The 21,642-nt window shown below is 34.4% G+C and overlaps 1 protein-coding gene across 1 annotated transcript in view; it reads left to right on the top strand.

Moving 5' to 3' along the window:
- Positions 1-21,642, top strand: part of cpo (RNA-binding protein) — a 312,823-nt gene that overhangs the window by 135,460 nt on the left and 155,721 nt on the right. The window lies entirely within an intron of this gene.

Here is a 21,642-nt window from a genome sequence, read left to right as displayed (position 1 = left end):
AAAGCCATTTGCTGATTACAGTATTGTCAGTCCCCGTCTACCGTTGCATTTGATGCATGCAGATGCATAAAAAGACAAACTACCCCCACCACTCCACCGCCCCTCGATTCCCATCCCTTTTCTTTTCATTGAGGGAATCCGAGCAGCAAACAAATGAGGAATGTTCGTCGTTTTCACTGCATGCATCTCGCACCGTTTTTCCCTTTTTAATAATTCACTCGCGTTCAAATGAGAAAAAAACATAACCTACACTAAACATAATGGAAATTTCCTGTTATTACCTATGTATGTATGTATATATACACATACATATGAACTTATATTATCAATCTATGCTACGTACATATCATAAATAAAATGGCCAAAGTCACTTATTTTTCACACATATTAAAATTCTTCGCGTAGAAACTCCTACATACACACAATCACACTTCTAACTGTATCCATAGATTAAATTTCAAAGGCATTTAAGTTATACGTCTACGCAAATATTTTTTGTACAAATCTGTAGGTATAACTATGTCTATTGTTTAGCATACTTAATAAATTAATAAAGTTATTAAATTAAAGCCTTATATGTAATTTATTATTTTCAATTCATATGAATTTTCCAACCGTTTATTCGTCTCCCATCGTAATTTTGATTCAACATCTCTTCTCAACTCTAAGTGCAGTTGCCCTACAATGAATCTGAACATTACAAAGTATCATTTAATTCCCTCGAGATATTCTGGGTCACCCCACTGCCCTGTTTAATTTTGTTTAGTCGACAAAATTTTCTTTAATCGTCTCTAGAAAATTTACTGATTTTGTTTTATTTTCTACACTACTATTTTTATCAGATTAACTGTTGAGCTAATAAAAAATATTACAGATTTAAATATGACAATTTTCTTTTCAAATATTTCAAAAATATTCACGATTTCTTACAGTTGATTTAAGAATAATTTGATGATATATTAACCCATTTGTTTCAGTTTGGTGACTTATGCCACTACTAATTACTGACGCGTATGTTTGTATGTACAATTTCACAATTGTACTTGTGAATTTCGGTTCGATCTCAAGAAACCACTTAATTGTCATATGTATGTAAGGTACAAAGCCAGATTATATTATAATAACTCGAGTACTTGAGAGAGTTAGTTGCTTGCCAGCATACGCAAATACGTATGAAACGAGAGGTTAAGCTCGCCAGTAAATAATGGGCGGGCAAATAGCCACAATAGATATTTAAACCGACCCGACAATAAAGCATTCGTGCGGTAAGGCAGGAGGTGGGGGGTTTTCGCCGTTGTTGTTGGGGTATTGGGGTATTACCCTCATAACGGTGACAAGCCGCCACTTGGAAACTATAATTACCATAAGACTTTGTCCGGGAACTTTGTTGTTGAGCGGGGTGTTGAGCGCATTTGGCAACACGTTGTAATTGTCCTCGAGGACACAATAGTGCTCCACATGTAACAAGGCGAGGACGAGAGAGAGGTTCATTTGTGCTCATTCTTCTGGTTTGGAGATTTATCGCTTGATAATTATATGCGATTGTTCCTGCAATAATGGACTACAGCTCTATACAGGTGTACTTCGAATTTTAAATCCGTTGTTTATTGAACTATGAATTTAAAAATAACTCGTACACAAGTTTCTTTGTGAACTATGCATGTACTTCAGCTTTCCCGCCACCTACTTGATGATGCCTCTGAAATTTTTATGCTAAATTTCTATTTCTGTCATCTAATGTTTATATGTTTTTGAACGAACACTTGTATGTATTCTTAAATTACGAACAGTCTCAAAATTTTGTGTCGAAGATTTAATACTTCATTTACGCCACTAAATCGGCTACTTTTCTTCTTCTCTATTTATATTCGAATAGATTGAGATTTCCAAAATATCGTTTCGTTATGCTTAGTTTACAAAATTCGAAGCACTGATTCGTTTATTTATGGGCAAAATCAAGTTTGATTAATTTCAAATTGAACCTAGGATTAATTGCATGTCCAAACTTTTTTTGTTTCTAACTGATCGATCAATCAAAAGAATTTTTTTTGCAAACCTCTAAATTTATATCTTGATTTTGCCAAAATGAAAAAGATAAATTATACAACGAATACCTACATACATATGTACATACAATACAAAATGAATGAATACAACGATACTTTTTCTTCTAATTATATAGGTATATACAATATTAACACCGCAACTATTTAAAAAAAAAAGTTGACTAAATTTATGTTTTTTACCCAAACCAATTATGTATGTCGAGGAAATTTATGTAGTTTATTCGAACTACCGCAATATTTTTAGTTTCTATATAAAAAGTGTTCACGTTTAAAACGAACAACATTTTTTACATATTTTGTGAAAGAAACCTGTTAGTAAATCAAGTAGAAATTTCGTATCATATTATATATAAAAATTTATTTCATTTTTGAATGTAAAAACATTTTAGTCCATTCTCGCAATATTCAAGACCGCACTACACTTCCTACTTTAAGAACTTTAAAACTCGACTTGCCGCGATTGTCTATTCAAAGAAAATCAAACCACAAGAGACGGACGAACGGATGGACGGACAATACAATGCAGTGCGAACTTTACAGCTCGCGTTAAATTTGCGAAAAAGAATAGACGCATTGCGCAAAACCGCGTCTTCCAAGAGATACACCCCCGAAGTTTTCCCCAGATGCTCCGGGGTGTATGTCACCCCAACGCCTGCACAATTCAACCCCCAATGTTACCGGGTATACGCAAACACACCCCTACAAGACGATCGTACCGTGCATATAAATATCTACATACACGCTCGTATGTATATTAACCACAATATACTGACGGTGGATGTTCGGTACATTTCATCGAGAGTAAACACGTCCTGCCAAGCGTGCGATAACGTTTCGTGATTAAGCCGAAACATTGATTCAGATGGTAATTACCGTTGCTGAATTCTGAGTTGCCATTTTTTCTCCACGTTCAATCTCTAATATATCCACAAATACATACACATAATATATAGTAGGTGCTCACTGAAAAATATTAAAACTCCTTTTTAATACTAGTCTCCTTTGGCATTCGTTGTGTAACTTTTTTGTGTACAAGGAATAAATAGTTCTTTTCATTGCAAAGTTAAGCTTCTTTATCAGTATTCTAGAACTTTCTTGCATGTACTAGAAAAGGTCCATTGCTAGCAATTTAAACTTTTTTAATGTGTATTAACCCCTACAATTTACTCTGTCTTTAAGTGTTCTATTGTATTATATTATTTTGCATATAATGTTAAAATTTAGTTTCAAAAAATCTTACCAAATAATATCAGTCGAGATAACTATTTAATATGAATAAAATCAACGATGAAACAATGCTTAAATATACATATACACATCACTGAATACTGACATAGTGATTTAATAAAAAAAAAATACAATTTGTGCATTGTGTTGTATATTATTTAATTGATATTGCGTCATAAAATCTGACATGTTCAAAATAGACATCATCACATTTGACATTTCATACGTAGTTTTAAATATTTAATTAAAAAAAAAATGTTGAATCAAAATCTTTTAAGAAATTTGGTTTTTTCAGCTCTTTTGATGGTAATTTTAAAATCACTCCAGTTTGAATACATCTCGCATAAATTTTCCCTAGCGTTGTGAAAATATCATCAACATTATAAGGTTACATGCAACTTCGAGCATTATGTATGTATAAGGTAATTGAATTTCATCCGCCAATGTTGTATTTATTAATTAAACCGTTGCAAGATGCATCCCTAAGATGCTGATTCCTCAAAGGGGCAGACAGGGTTCACCCAAAGCCCTAACCATTTTCGCAATCTTCTCTCAAAGAAGATAAAGGCGCCTCTCTTTGATATTATACTTGCATTGAAACGCATCGACACACCATAAACATACCTAGCCAATATATCACACACCTTTACAGTGAAAATCTCACCTGTCTGAAACTTCTTTATAAAATTTCGTATCCAAATTTTGAGAAGCACTGTATAAATACGATTCTATATTTATGCGTAGACGACAATGCCACTAGCTTGACAAATTCAACATGTCGACATTCGAAACCGTTTGATTAATAAATTCGCGTATATATAGAGCATGCGTTACCGTCACCACTAAGCACATTGGTCACCAACCTTTTTTTCTTTCTTTTAATACTATTTTCTCAACATCGTCGAATTAATTAATAGGGGGCGTATCCCCCCGCTCTCACGGCCAACTTAATAAATCAAGACGTGCTCTCATCCCCCCCCCCCTCTCCATCTCTCCATGGACCCCTTAGACCCCATCCTCATCGTCCGTTCAACCCTCGAAAGGTTTTCTTTGGGGCCTCGCGGATGACGTATTAATGCGCCACTCGCAGTGACAAATTTATTCCGGTACTTGGAGGAGAGTGTGAGACGAAGAGCTGGATGGATCGTTACGCCACCGCGCTCGCAATTTAATTATTCACAAATAGCGTTGGCGACAGCTAATTGAGTCACCCTGTATGTATATACTCCCAATTATGATAATTACAGTCCCGTTGGCGATTCCTTCGATGTTTGTAATTGGACTCTATGGCAGGTGTGCAATGTGCATTTCGTATTCACTGTACGGTATATGTACATATGTATGTATGTACAATATATTTGGTACCCGCATACTGGTAGTACAAATATATGTATACCGAACATTAGTACTTTCCTTTATCATAAAACAGTATCCTTTATGACTTGCTGATAGTGTCGATGCTATCTAATCTATTTAATGAATCGACTGCACTTGAGCTTTCTGCGATAGTTCTAATTTTCCCCACGTATCGGGCTTTAGTATGTATTATATATTTATTGCAAAAAAGCCTATTCTAAATCATGCGATAAATATATGTATGTTGGAGTTTCTCAAGCTGTATAGATATGAAATATATTTTATTAAAAGTTTTGTAGTACAATTTAAAGTGCCATAAGGTAGTATGCCAAATTTGGTCATTGTAAATTGAACTGTAGATATGGCAAACAATCAATCAATCATACAACCATTTGCATTCAGAAATGCATGTTCCCATTTTTTACATGTTTTCAACTTTCATTCGTCCAACTCGCCTAATTACATAACATATATATACTATGTCGATAAAAATTTTGAAACAAAAGTTGTGATGATAAATTCGAATAGCTATGAATGCACATTATAGTATTGAATGATTTTAAATCAAATCTTGTTTGATCTTATTCGACTTGGAAAATTGAGTGACGAAAATTGACTCAATTGAATGTTCAATACTATAATATATTTAGTCCCGAAATATCTCAAACTGTGCATTCAAACAGGTCTCGGTTTTTGGACTTGGTCCAATTTTGCACACAACGGTTAATATATCACGTCATTATGATTTTATTCAAACAAGGCTAACACGCCCATTTTTGCTGATATAGACTAATATCAAATGTGAATTTATTTCCTGGAATGTTAATAATGCATTCAAGAATATACAAAAAAAATTACAATCCAATGATTCAATCGCGATAGCAATTTTAATTATATGAGGAAATGTTTACTTAATACGATTCATTTGTACCTACATATGTGTATATGTAAACACACTACTTATCAAAACGCCAAGAAAAAAGTATTCTTTTTAAATATGTACTTTGCTATAAAATTAATTATATGAAGTAATTGCAACTTTGATGCAGTATTCTTTCTGTTCTTTGATACATTTGGAATGCCGTCAAAATTGTTTTAAATCAGTTTATACAACTTATAAGCCGGCGCAACACTATATTTTTTACTAGGAAGAGTATCCCCAGCATCCGAGGTGTCTTCAAATAAACTTAAAAACTTTGCCCGCGAAAGTCGTTCGCTTATAAAAGAACCAGAAAGAGTCTTAACATATTTTACTACCGTGGCCATTTTCATAGCTCGACACTTGCATTTTACTACCCCTGCCACACTCATCCAATTCATTTTCTCCTTTATTATATTTTACGCCGACTCGCTTAAACGGCCACTCATCTCTACGCTTTGGCGGAAAAAAATATCGACCTTAATTAAAATGAAATATCGTAGACGGAGGGGGGTGGAGGGAATTTTCCGGAGAAAAAAAAAATTCGAACATTAATTACAATTTGGTTGGCAAAAGTTTACTTCTTCTTCAGAAGCTGGCATCTCTCCCCCGTCTCTCTCTCGTTTCGTCTGCGAAAATTTCAGTCATGAATTTCTTCAATTAATCATACTTAGCCCCGGTTGCCGTCATATCTTCCGCGTAATGAATCTCTCGACAAGAAATAGGTTAACAAGCACCTCCGAATAACCCGTCGGACCGAGTCCGACAAATATTTTTACAACTGAAAGCCCTACGAACGATCGTTACTCCGTTCTCGAGTGCACGCTACGAAATAAAAACCACTCAGCCTCCTCACAATATGCAGCACTGACGAAATAAAAATATTTTCACAATAAAATTAGTACACGAAACACAACATCATACAAATTAATACTAATGCTTTATTATTTATTTAGATTTAGTTTACATTTACTCCAAGTCATTCCTAGAAAGTCACTTTGAACAAGGAGTTTTAATTATATATGTACAATATACTATCTCAACTTCTACGTGGTAATACGTCATGCTTGTCGTTGCTGGAAGAGTCGGGATTTTATAATTATGTACGTGGTAGACATCGTCTTTTGATAGTTGTACCTTTTGCCTACCCAGTTCTTTATCATATGGCTTATATTCTAAAGGCTATCCGACTTCTTGATAAAATTTTTGCTGCCGGATCTGAATAGAATTTTTTTCATCTCGGTGACCGAAGGTTATTAAAGATTGTATTAATCTATTTGTCTGGTAGCCTTCATCATTATTTTCATAATTGGATATGATGTACGAGTGGAATTTTTATCTTCTCTTTTCCATTTGGACCTCTCGGGACGTTTTATATATGTATTTACGGCTGGTTCTTATATATTGGTGCTGGCTGTGGATGCACGACATTCCCTACTATTTATTCTGTTTATTTTATATATTTTATTGTTTATTTATGTTTTTTACATACTATTTTTCTTTTTTTCTTTTATTATATTTTTATGCTTTTACTTTTTTCTTGTTTTCTTATTTATTTATTTATAAGGTCAAAAAATGACCATTTTACATATAGAAAAGAAAAAAATACAATATAAATAAAGTTAGTACCTATGTACATATGTATGTAGACCGTTGTAGCGCATTACGCTCTTCCTGTAATACCATAATGGCCCAAAACTATTATATAAATAAATTAATCTCCTCACAGGACAAAGTTACAATTAAACATTGTTAATTTCAATGTAATTATTCAATCCGACTTCCGTTTAACAATTTTTCTGTATATTTCAAATTTAAAAAAGTATGCAATCAATTTCATTAAATTATTTTTCTTATAAACAGCCTACATTGTCTGAAAGATGATGTTCGCAACTATCATTGCTAATTTGTTCAATCTCCTTTTGATCTATGACTAATTACTTCCACTAGACTATCCACCTTACGATTAAGATGTATGTTTATATAAATACATACATACATATGTATGTACATATGTAGTACAGTTATTTGGCAAACTCATGGCGAGCCTGTTGTATAGTATACTAGGCATATAAATAAAAATATGTAGATATTGTATTCGACATAGAATGCTTTTAAATTTTAATTCTGAATTCATCAAAAGGCCTAATTTCAAACGTTAGTCCATTGTGAGCGCGAACCGCGTGTCGCACACGATTTTAATCCCCATTTTCTTGAACAAAAACGTAATTAATCGTTCCCTTCCGTGCAACCTTTATAGCCCACGTATTATGTACAACGGCTTTATTGCCCGACCCTATGGAGATTTCGCCTTTTTCGTGTCATTTTTCATACTTTTTCACGCTTCGCGACACGCGATGCGTGAATCCGCCTAATAACGCCCTGGCCATCGTAAACAATAACCATTGCTCGAAATTTTTAATACTATTACACCGCATCTTCAATGGCTCTCTGTTTGACAAATAACAAAACGATATTCGACAATGAAACATACATATAATCCATATGAAATTAGTGTGTAACCCACACGTTATCTACCTATGCTTATAATTATCAAAATGTATCATGGAAATTGCGTCCAAATATGTATGTGTGTAATGAAAACTTTCAATTTGTATTTATGAAACGATAGAAATTCTAATACTGCTCAAAGTCATCGGCAATTGGAAATAGTATTCAATCCTAAACACGAATATTGGTCTCTGAAAATGTAAGCACCCGGTAATGAAACGGCTCATTCTTTCCCCGGTGCGATGGTCGTTTTTCAGATGTGGCTGAAAGGTACGTCGGTGGTATTCTATGGGGGTGGGTTGAACGCACAAATGAAAGAGTGTCGCCTGTACGTCACGCACCACCACCATAATTCATTTTCAGCCGCAATAATTCATTTCGGCGCGACCCACCTTTGTGGAAACAATGGAGTGTGCGAGGTGTAGCGCTCAACCCCCCCCCCTGAGAACCAAATATTGACACTGCTCTACCACGGCCACCCCATCAGACATAATTTCATACGCCATATTGTATTAATAAATACCGAAGGTTTATAATATAATGGCCGGGTCGATACGTTTGTTAAATAATTAATATCTAAAAACGGCCGTGTCCATTTGTTATATGTACATATATACACCTACCTGTGCGCCACCGAGAACGTCATTGGCAATATAAAAAATTAATGAAATAAAAAAAATGTTAGAAAGAAGGGGGAATGTCTATATTTTTTCCTTCGCATTGGCGCAGTTTGCGCTAGTCATTTTCTTAATAGTCCCCGACGAAACGACCATTAGGAAAATGCAAATGACAGGGTCGGCTCAAAGGCCGCTTATTAATTATTAAATGACGTTATACTTAACTAGGGCTGGTCGGTTGCGTGCACCGTCACTGACATACTATCAGCATTTTTTATTCATTTCAAAAAAAAAATTCAAAGTACGTTTTGCGTATGTTATTATGTATTTCTTTGACGTTTTGGAAAATTCAATTTTCTTCCAATCCGTTTGAACAAATCTAGCTGTTAGAAAAGTAATTTTCTTTTTGACTATGCGTGTGACTACTTCTTTTCTATATATGCATATATGTATATTTATATAATGTGAAGTTTATAAGATTTATACATTTTATATGTGAAAACGACATCAATGTTCTTTTTTCTGCTTTTTAAAAGTAAATAAATAAACAAACATTTATTTAATTAACTGATAGACCCAAGGGATTTGACTAAAAAATAAATACAACATTCAAGATGACAATAATAAAACAAAAGAGTGGATAATAGAAAAATATGTCTAAAATCTTGGAGCGTAAATTTCAATAAATCTGAAATGTTAAGATTTTTTTAAACTATATAAATATTATATGTACATATACATATATGTACATTGTATATGTATATTGAAAACTAAATTTAATTATAATTGGTCTGTAATTTTTAAATTATATGAACAGGCAATTTATCAGTTCTGTCAGTAATATATTTTAATTTGACTCATGTTGTTTATTTTTAATTCATCAAATCGTTCATTCTATAAAATTTTGAAATCACTCACGCGTTTTTGCCTTCAAAAAATCATTTCATTATGCGTAATAGCGCAAATAATAAGGAAAATTATGAGTTATCATTTAAAATAAACTGGCCATTTCACTAAAATACTTATCGTTAAATATAAAATACTAAACAATCAATTAATTTAACTGACCATTTATTATGATTACTGATTCGAATATACATACTAGCCGTTCATGTTATGTTAGCTTTCTTCAATGCGTAGAATATGTGTATTTATATTTCTTATAATGATGCATATGTTTGCAATCTATCGTTCTTTGTTCTATTTATTTTATTCGTTTTTTATTCTGTTTTAATTTAAATATATGTATTTTTTGAAGATTCAAGAGCTTTCCACGCATGCCATATATTTCTTCCGCGACCGCGCCCTTTTGGTTTATTTTTGCGGGTCGGCAGGTCCCAAGAAAAGCAATAACCTTCTATTCGTCCTTACGTTTTGATCCCCATATTTATAGTCAGGATTCGGAGGTCCTCCGATAATGTGAAATGTTGTTATGGCTGTGGCCGGGCACTCTGCTCCCCACACCGAACCCAAAGTAATATCGGCTCGATTTTCCGACCTGTCTACCCTGCAAACCAACAAACGGCCAATTGATTTTCTGACATGACAATTTTTATGCCTGTGTCGCCATAATATACCGATATCTTTTTTTTTTAATAATCCTAAGTAATTTATCATGCCTTGAAAATATTGCTTTCAAGTCCGATGAAGTATTCGTGCACTATGGAATTCATTTTAATATAACAATATTAAGTATTTCAAAAATACGAGACACATTTAGCACGCAGATTGATAAAAATGGCGTACTTCATTTTTCTTAATTAAAATGAGCGCAATATGTATACTGAAATACCGAATATTAAATGCACCAAAAACATGAAAGTACACAACTTTATTAGCCTGATAAAGTTAATTTGCGAAATAATTAAATCTGAAACAGCTCAAAGCCTCTCTTGATGAGACTAAAAGGGAACACAATGAAATTCATAAAAAAATAAAAACACATTAGTGCGAATTACGTTTCGTTGTCTTCACAATTTTTCCCCGTTCTATTCGTTCCGTCGCAAAAATGAACGAACAAACATTCACAAAGGGTAAAATTCGACAAAATATTTCAACACACTCTGGCTTGTACACAAGTATACTTTCACAATTTAATTTCCATAATGAAAATGCAAATAAAATCACATATTAATATCGCGTGGTAATTTTTCCACCTAAGCGCGCTAATTTATTCGACGCCCCCCCCCCCCCCAAACTGCTACATATTTTTGTGCGAATATGCAAATAAATCCAGACAAACAGGGATTGCACCCCCCCCTGCGCCCCTGTTTCCCATCTCGGCGACCCTTTTTTACCAAAAGGGGATCCTCTCGGACAGGAGCGCTGAACAAAAAATATTGATCCTTCCCGGTGACGTGATTTATTGAGGCTTCGTTCGGGTTGCAACGGGCGAGAGCATTTTTCATAGGTAACACTTGTACTTCAAACGTACTACATACATATACGAGATAAGAGCCAGGCTTGAAATATATTTTGCATTTTGAGTGTCACTGCAACGGACCGAATCTGGAGTGATAAATGCGTTTTTATATTTGGCATTAGAAATTATTTTCGATTCGATAGTACTTAATCGTCGTGCAATTGTATAGTCGATAGTGTCGGGTCGGGTCGTCCGTCGCAGGATTAACTCCTATTAAGGATGTCATTCTTGCGAGAGCTTAACGTGTGAAAGCTGAAGTGAAAGGTGTTCTTTAATAAGCTTAGCTCAGCCGAGCGGGAATATGAACCATGGGATAGGGTTGACTCGTAAATGCTCGCTCGTTATTGTTTACTATACGTAATATGATCGTATAAACGTTACAGTCAAAAAATATATACACGAGAGTTCATTCTTTGTACGCCTCAGCTGCTAAAGGTTGGAAATATGTGTGTGCTCTATAAATGGTGGAAAATCTCCGAGATAAAGTCTCCGTTCTCGACTCAAAGCCTTCTTAGGGTCTCGTCTCTGCCGAGCTTGGATTGGGCAACGGAATCGCCTCGATGCTCCCTTGGTCAGAGACCGAACCCAGTTTTCTCGGTTTTTTTTTTTCAAAGAGGGAAATCCTTTTCGATTTTACCCCTTTTGTTTCGCCGTTGGAGATTTTCCTCTTTATTTTTACGTTCTTATTTTCCGCCGTTTCGTGAAGATGCAAAGCGGTTTTCCTTTTTATGTGCACGACATTTTTTCCTAAACACTCGTGAAAGCCTCATGTTTCATGCTTTTGAATCTCAAACATTACATTTTTATCCTCATTGTTCTTAATATTAATTAAACAGACTCAATAGAATTAATACCCGTAAATGGAACATTCAAAATTAAATGAAATCTCGGTTATTAGAAGAAAGAAAGAAAATTACAAGAAAAACACAGCTTTTTCTTTATTTTTATTTAATATTCGAAATAATTCGAATCATTTTTTGTAAATAAATATTTAAAAATTCCAATTATGTAGCTTTTTATATAAAAAATTGATAAATGTATTCGAAATAGTCTTGTCTTTGAAGGTTGGATTTGATACATACATGATTTCCTTTGAAATTTGTTTGAAAATGTAGAGCACAAAACTTTTCACACTCTAATGCACATTAAGCAGTCCTAAACACACAATTTCTTGTATAAAATATGACCCGTGCGCAAAGGACAAAACAAACTTGTTACCTTTTTCGTGGCATCGACTGTCAATAAATCACAATAATATTTTCACAGTTGTCAAATGGTAGCCGAAGTGAAAGTTTTGCGACATAAATTCCATTCATCCGTACGATTTATTTCCTTTGGCAAAACTTATGTACGTGTAGGTAGTTATAAAGACTAAAAACGTATCGGTATAATTCGACAGCGGATTCTTCGATACGTGTCGGTGTAATAGAACGGCATTGGGCGCGGTTTAGTTCCGGTTGTCATAATTGTGACAGGAGTGGCTTTCCCGGAGGCTTTTCCACGCTACACACTTGAGAAAATTTCATAGTGCGCTCAAATAAGTCCAATTGAGCTTAGCACACTGTCTACCGTCAGCTTTGGTGAAACCACTTAACCCGAGTGCGCGAACAAGAGAACAAGCATGGTTTTGGAACGGTCTTACGCCGGGTGGCATAAAGGCGGAAAACTCTACATAGAGTGAGGGGATTGGTGTTTGTGGGGATGGGAAACGAAAGGAGATAGGGTGAGGGGAGGGTGGTTAAATGCTCTCAAACATATTGGAAAGTTTTCCCGTGACGTCTGCTATTTGTTTTAAAAACCCGCCGCGGGATATCGGCACGTGATGTGCTTTTGATATTGGGCGACTTAACGCGATTACCCCCACGAGCGGGTACTGAATCTTCGACGTCGTTGCACTTTTCTCTGTCTATATGTGTGTGTTGTCGTAAAAGGCTCCATTGAACAAAGGTCGTTCAGGGAGACATATACATATTTTTGCATTTTATGTCTGAATTGCGCCAGAAAAATGACGATTTTTTGTAGCATATTGGTTCAACTTATGTGAATCTAAATTGAAATCTACGTCATACTATTAATTTTATCAAAATTTAAAAGTGAGAGCTAAGGTTGCAATCAAATCAGTTTTTGCACAAAATTAATATGACGCGGAAATCTGCAAAGTCCGTTTCATGACTAAAATTTATTTTTTTCAAAAGCCGTTGAACCGTTGGTTTGTTAATACATAAATTTATAAAAAAAATACAAAGAAACTAAAGTAACCCAAAATAGAAGAAAATAAAATAACCAATTAAAAAATACTTAAGGTTAACTGAAAATAAAAGCTTTTAAAAAGGAAAGCTTGCAAAAACCAATTTCTTTTAAGGAAATCGTCAAGTTTATTTTTAAAAAGGTTAAAGTCACTAGAAGTCACTACTTCATTGGATAGACTAAATAAACTTTATTCACTATATTTGAAAAGAAGGATTCTCTAATTATTTTGTTGTAAATATCTGGAGAGAGTCTAAGAGTGTGACCTCTCAGATAAGTGTTATTTTTAAATGTAGGGAAGTTTATCATAGGACACTTGTAATGGTTATTTATAATTTTATATACTTCAATTAGATATATAAAATTATCTCATATCATATAAAAGTGATTTAAGTCCACAAGACATTTTTGTAATTCTTCGTTGGACCTTTTCTAAATGTACAACGTCTTTTTTAAAATACTCTAAAATGGTTTTATATATTTTGGCCAAAAGTTTGGCATTAAGGCAATTTAAAACACGTTTAATAACATACAGAAAAGATTATAAATGATAGAATATATATGAGTTGACCAATTTAAATCGCAAGTGGTAATAACCCCAAGATCAGACTGAGCTTCAATTGGACTGACTAAATTTGGTTCAGTAATAGTTACAATCGATGTGTTAATAATGATTTAAAATGCATTTTTTTTTGTTTTCATTTTATCTATTCTCTATTTGTAGTAAATAATATATGTATAGTTTTATAAATATTTGATTTATTATATATAAAAAAAAATCACTAGATGTGTTCTTATAATACGTCATTTTCAATTTATAAATATCCAAATAGTCAATATCGGTTTGTATTTCTTTTACGTATATTGTGGTAAAAATATACATAAATACATACATATGTACATATGTACATATGTACGTATGTACATATGTACTGCGTACATAGATTTGGAATAATATTCGCCTGCTCTACATATAATAATAATCAGAATATACATATGTAATATGATATCATAAACAAGCAATAAAACACTGTATTTTATTGTGAAAGTTTCAAACATCATTCTCTGTAATCGAAAAATTATCCAACTAAACTTTTCCCGAGTAGTGAATTTAAATATGAGAAATTATTTTCAACTATTACATATAATATGTTTGTATATAATTAATTATTATTTCAAATTTACTTAATTTTGAATCCTTCAATTTTGCGTTGAACAAAACATTTTAAAAATAACAAACTAATAATCATTGAAATTTAAAAAAAACATTTATTTTTAGATAAATTCTTACTCAAAAGATTAGTCAAGTATATGTATATAGTAAACTTTTCAATGATGAAAATATGAATTAACTCTCCAATCGACAATTTATTTAACAATTTTACAACAAATACCTACGTATAGAATATAAGCCACGGACAAAACCAACAATAATTATAAATTTTGAGTAAATACGACGACTCCCACAGTCTAAGTGTAAAGTTTAACTTGGGCACTAAAAGCTGGGTGAGGCGCATTCGCAGGGAAGTGAGGGAGTTACCCCATTACCCTGAGAAGGGGTGCTCTCGGGGTGGTAAAATGGCGTTGAGGTCGCATATCATATAATTAGAGACCCCGGAGGGGGGAAGGAGTGGGGTTACACACCTGTCGTATCCACCCTCATCCCCAGGATTTGTGAAACCCTCCCTGGCCTCCGTGCTAACGATAGGGGTCCCTCCCGGCCGGGCAATGCGGCCAAAGTTTCCCGACACGGTTAGCCACTCTCACATCTCATATTGACTTCATGACCGCACTAGTATACCCAAAATTATAATATAACCACTCCCTTGACCTGATGACATCAATTTTTCAATATGACTTTACTCCCTCCTTGATTCAATTTATAATTAATAACTTCGTTGTTGACAAGCTCTCCTTACAGGGTCCCCTTACAATTTCGGTTTCATCAATTTTGAAAACGTATCAATTGAAAAGTTTTCTTGTAAATATGATAGTCAGAGCTGTAGAATCCTTAAAAATGGCGAATCTGGTTTCAGCGTTTCCCATAAATTTATTTTTTTGTTATATCTGTTTTAAAATTTAATAGTTTTTGTGAAGACAATTTTTTTAATGGAATTCCGATACTTTAATTTATCTCAAACAATGCCATTGTAATGTTTTGAACGTCAACAATTCGCTATTATGCATTTAAATTGGTCAGCTTTAAGAAAAGCCGAGTAATTCGGTTGATTGCATGCTCAAATTGATTTTACACCTGGCCGGCTTTACCTTCCTGTAATCAAGTTTTTCGTCGACGGTAAAATTACAACGTTTTCTGTTTTTTTCCTACACCATCTCCACTTAAAACTATTCCTCAAAAAATCAGCTAAATTTCTTTCTGCTTTTTATTAGAAACCGAGAACGGAACACTTTCTATGCAAAAATGAGACATTTTCGAGCCAAACGATAAAAGCGAATGGTCGACGAGTTTTAATCAAATTTTCCTAACAAAGAGCGGCAAAAATGCATTCTGCAAATATCCGCAGCGCGATGGCATTCTGTTGATCAGATCCATCTCGTTGGGAATGTGCTCTAACGAACCCGACATCTTTACGGTCCGTTAAATCGAGAAACTGGAAACGACGTACTACACCAGCTTCACTTCAGACCAATCACCATTATCCCGGGGTCGTTGATTGAGCAGATTTCAATAAGAAAAATACAAAAATAAAACATATCACATTTGCATTTATTTCACTATTTATATTATATAGGTACATACATTTACAATACAAAATTGAATTTCATTTGGTACTCTGTAGTATTATACAAATGCATATATAGCAGGCATCAATGAAGGCATATAAGTACTGCGTAGGTACATATATATGTATATATTATACAAATATAGTGTCGATTTGTATCTAAAAACCTAATACTTATGTATGTATATACATTTATTCAATTCAATTACTAAAAGGTATAAATTCCATTTAAAAGTTCGACTGTGCACAAACATCGATTTGTAATTCAACCGATCGCCGGATTCTGATTCGAATGGCGTCATTGTTTTGTCGCCGTTTCTTTTTTTATTTATATTATTTACTTTTTGTTCGATTTGGCCTTAGCGCACTCGAGTGTGTCTCTCGACTTCCGGCGATCTAAATTCACAGATAAATAATTCATAGAGCCAATCCCCGGCCGTAGTTAGCGAACGGCTAACATAATGCGCCCGCGCCCCATTCACGCCAAGCGACAGGAAGTGATCAATGGCCGTTTTGTCGCCTGTATATATACATAGTATGTACATATATACTATATACAGACTAGCGGTAACAACTCTCAGAGGATGTGAACGGACACAGTCCACAGACCACCGTCATTATTGCAGACCATCAAGCCGTAATGCCGTCTAAAGGAAAAACGAACGTTGAATTGCGTCAACTTTTGTCATCTACTACTCGCTGAACTCTACCAATAGTTTTGATCCCCCAATCTCCCAAGATCTCCCAATAGAAACTTCCGTGGAAATGTGTATTATGATATCGCACAACCTTACTTACGTATGCTAGAGCAGGATGCAAGGGCCTGATCTTGATGACCGATGACGGCATGATCTTACATACATCCTTCTCACACAAGTAGAACTGTACGACAGAAATAGAGAAATTTCCATGTGATTCATATGTATTTATGTATTTATGTATTTATGTATTTAGGCTATTTTCAACGCTTACATACACAATTAAATTCAACTCAAAGAAGTTCAACGTGAAAACACTTAAAAACACGCTCAATTCATTTTTGAGCCATACCGTGCCACTTGCGAGTGACTTGTCGGCCGACTAGTTGTGCAACCAGATCAAATGTATGCAGCTGTATGGGGCATGCCACACCGTGCAACTCATCGGTCTCTCAAATAATAAAGTCCACCGACCAGCGAAATCAGTTGCAGTTTGGTCTCGACTATTTTATGTGGGTGATTTCTGGGACTAGACGCCGTAGGAAATCTTATGCGTGCTAGCGTATTTTTTACATGTGCAAAATTGTCTGCAGTGTGTTATCGCCCTTAAGATCAAATTTAGCATAGAAAATAGCTGTATAGTCGATTATAATTTTCTTGGTATTGGTTAGTTTTTTTCACAACACATTTTCGCTGTTCCACTTTTAGCTACATGTTTGCTGTTCTGCCTTTTCTGTGTATTGATTATATAATCAATTGTACTTTTCTACTTGAAAAAAAGTTACTTACTCACTGCTGCTTATGATTCATCAACTGTATCGATTCCGTTTGCGAAGAATATTGCTATAATCATGTTCACTCACGATATTAGCAATTCAAACTTAACAAAGTAAACTTAGCAACAATATATAATTAAAATGATGAATGTATCAAAAACTTACTGTTACTGATCATTAATTTTGATTCAAAGATATTTGAGCTAAATACGATATGGACTATTGATGATTCGTATAATAATACACCCAAACAATCGTTTGGTTTCGCTCCATTTAAATTTAAACCACTATACATAGTGTACACATGCATATATACTGTAGATGACATTAATTGTATGTATTGCATCTGTTGGTCCAATTACAAACTTGAAATGTAAATCGTTAATAAATGGTGGAAACAATTTTCTGGGTCGTTTATCCACATTGTTGTACAGTACGGTTTTTCATCAAAATGTAATCAAAATTTTCTCTCGTTTAGTGTATAGTAGACCGCAATTTGTATCATTTTCATTATATTCAGACCGGAAAACAAAAGTGCTTTTAAAATGTCGTTTAATGGCACTTTCTATTTTGTCTCGGTTTGTATTAGTTTTTTTTTTGTACATAATAAATATACAATACAAAGTAAAGTAGAAGTACATTTTACGGCGACAGTAGTGGGTCTGTAAAACTGTATGTCTTCAACCCGCTAACGACCGGCGTCATTACACGGCTCATTAAACCGGGAGCCGTATTGTGACACGAGTCGCTTCTGCTCTCCGTTATATATTGCATAATATAAACCACCTATATTTTATTCTCTCGTTCGCTTTTTTTTTGTTATTTTATATATCATTATTATTTAGCCCCACCCTCCCCCCACGAGACCGGATAACCGGATGTCATAAATTAGATTCGCTACCGTGGCCGAGCCCGAACCCCGTTATAATTGATGGCCGTCGTCGAGCAAGTATTCCACATTCGTGTGTGAAGCTAGTAGTGTGATATGCGCTATGCATAATGATGATGATGATGATGATAATGATGATGATAGTTACGCTTGCGGAAAAGAGACCGAAACGCACATATAAATTGTTCGATTTCAATATCGGTATTAATTTCTGTTTGATCATTGCTGTGCAGCAATAGTTTTTCAGTGTCTCGTAATTCAGCGACTTGTATAATAAAAAAAAATGCTGCAATGTTTGTAATTGGCCAGGAAGGCGCATTGGGGTTACCTGTAAGGCCTTCCTGGTACATATGTAAAAAATAAAAATAAACTAATTAAATTAAATAAAACGTCGCTCTTGGTGTATTAAAAATGCAAGTGTTATTGCAGTATTAAAAGTTTATATTGAGCATTCTAGGAATAATAGCATATTTGAAAACGATATGATGTTCCGGTTATCTTTCATATATCGCCTCGGAACTAGCGTAGTTTTACAGGGTATTTACATACAGGGTGTTCGTAGTATTCAAAAGATTGAATTCCTAGACTACTACAGCTTAAAACCACAATCCTCTCCTGCGACAAATCACTCGATGGTAGTTAAGCGACCCATCGATATCGACGTTGGCTCTTCGACGAATGTACGAGGATGTAGTGCCGGATTAGTGGGTCGAGTCGCCACCCCATAAACCCAACCTGCCGGTCGAAAAGCGGCCGTTCGTCGACAGGTTCCAGAGATGGGGGAAACACTTCCAGGTGGGATGTAAGAGGAGGGAAACGGGAGGGCCAGTTGTTTCGGGTCACAAAACAGTCGGGATCCGTCGTCCCGTCCCTTGCATACGTAATGTGGCCGCGACGGTCGACTGCGACACTGTTGAATTTTTAATACGGCCGTTTTATACCGCCGAGGCGACGGGAGAGAGATGCTGAATAAAACTTTGCATGCGAAATTTTGATGAAAGACTTCCTTCCTTTATTCCTTCCTTCCATTCTCGCCGCCAAGTGGAAAAACGACCCGTTTGTGTGCAGACGTGTCCATCGGCGCGCGCGCGCCACATATTATACACAACAGCGAGTTTTCCATGAGGTGGAAAAAGGGGATTTTCCGCGAACGTTTCCTCCGTTATACTCTGCCATTATTAACCCCTTCAGACGGTGCTGAAACTCACTAGAATTTATACAGCTTACTTCCAATTTTTTCAACTTCATTTACTACGATCAAAAACAAATGATTATATATATAGGTATAACAAATTGTTCATACTTATGTACACTCAAAGAAACAACAACCAACAGACTTATATTTTAATTTAAAAATAAATGTATATGCGCAAATATATTGAGAAAAATCAGAGATAAAAATGTATAATATTTCATACATTATATTTCAAGTGAATATCGTGTTTTATTATACATTATTTCGGTAAACGCGCAAACGGAATATCTGGCACTCGAATTCTTGTTAGTATGATAGTTTGCGTGTGTAAGTCTCGATGGATGGAATTTTCGGGTGCCGGGTATTCATGATTGAGATTTTAGTGACATGTGCGAGATCGCTTTCTGCGGAATAATCACTGAACCATTACTTCATATATGAGGCGTTATATTTGAAAGTGGCATAAATCCACTTTTCTTCATTTCGTATTTCTAGATCAGGGATACGTGATCAGTGATCGATTCTGAGTTCGAATCAGTCAAAATCTCGATTTCGAATTTTCGCATGATCACAAAACTTTATCTATTGTTACTACGCGCATACATAGATAAAGTAAAAATATAGTATTTAAAAGCTTTTGTTTCAAACTTCCATTCATATACATATATCATACTAGCATCTTTATCCAAAATATCGATAAATAAATTTAAAAATATATATTTCTAGTGTTTAAAGCTTTTTTTTCCGAAGAATTTATACATAATATTTCAAACTAATAATATTCAGAAAAGATTTTAAATGCCCAGATATGAAAATTAACTGGTTTTTTGTCGCGTAGCAAACTTTTCAAATGAATAACACAACGATTTATAAGATACAAATCGTTTATTACGGGAAAATATGTATATTAAAATGTATAAATTAAAAAAAAAATTAATACAGCAATCACCACCGATACGGTCGAAGACAACTATAAAGAAGCTTATAGAAATTTTCTGGAGTTTCGTTAAATTTACAAAACCGTTAGTTTTCGAACTCTAATAGAAAGTTTTCGAAATATTCGGGCGGTCCATAATTAGATAATATATGTATGTACATATAAAAACTATTTTTATTTGTTATGTTGTTTTAAGCGTTAAAAACGTTTAAACCTTGTTAAAAGCGCTTATAGTACATATGTATCTTATTATATCCCATATAATATCAAATCTAGGGCCGCATCCACGACTATATGTATCTCACGAGGTGACTCTTTACGACACAGTCTGTCCCGTAAACACCAAATAATACATATGCAAAGTGAACCTCGGAAACGTATGTATGTATTCTACATACATAATACGATGCTGCTTTGCCCCCAAGTTTCAAATATAATTCTAATTTTTTTCACATTTCAATCTATTATTAATATTTTGACGAGATGGCACAATTACCATGCGAGCGACCATTTTGAATATTATAACAATTCGATTATATATACATATATTTCAAACGAAGCATTCAAAATTGTATTGCATGTAAAAAAAATAAAGAGTCTTTCCGAATATTTCCGAATGATAAGATCGAATGCAAAGTGGGCGAAAACATTCGATTCTGTATAAATATTTCATTTAAAAATAAACTTATACAAAGCATCTACATAGTACATATGTATGTATGTAGGTATATTCGTAATAAAGCGTGAGGGAGGGGCACGAATCTTGATAGAAAACATAGCACCCGAGACCCGCACCGTCATTTCAGGGGTATTTTTTCCGAAAATGTCAAAAGTTAAGCGAGCGGATATAATAACAACCCTTATATACTTGTGTCGTCTGTGGAAAAAGGGTCAATATCAGCCTGGGGCGCAATCTTTCATACCGTATTAAAATTCGACTTTTTACTTACGTATAGATATAAATGTACATGTATGTATCATTTTTGTAGTTTTCTTTCGCGTGTTTTGTATTACTATATCAATTGTTGACTTTATTAT

Source organism: Arctopsyche grandis, chromosome 9 (genome assembly GCF_051622035.1).
Source record: "Arctopsyche grandis isolate Sample6627 chromosome 9, ASM5162203v2, whole genome shotgun sequence".
In the NCBI taxonomy this organism is placed as follows: domain Eukaryota; kingdom Metazoa; phylum Arthropoda; class Insecta; order Trichoptera; family Hydropsychidae; genus Arctopsyche; species Arctopsyche grandis.
The sequence above is the reverse complement of the archived record's forward strand: the minus strand, read 5'-3'. Positions and strand labels throughout refer to the sequence as shown.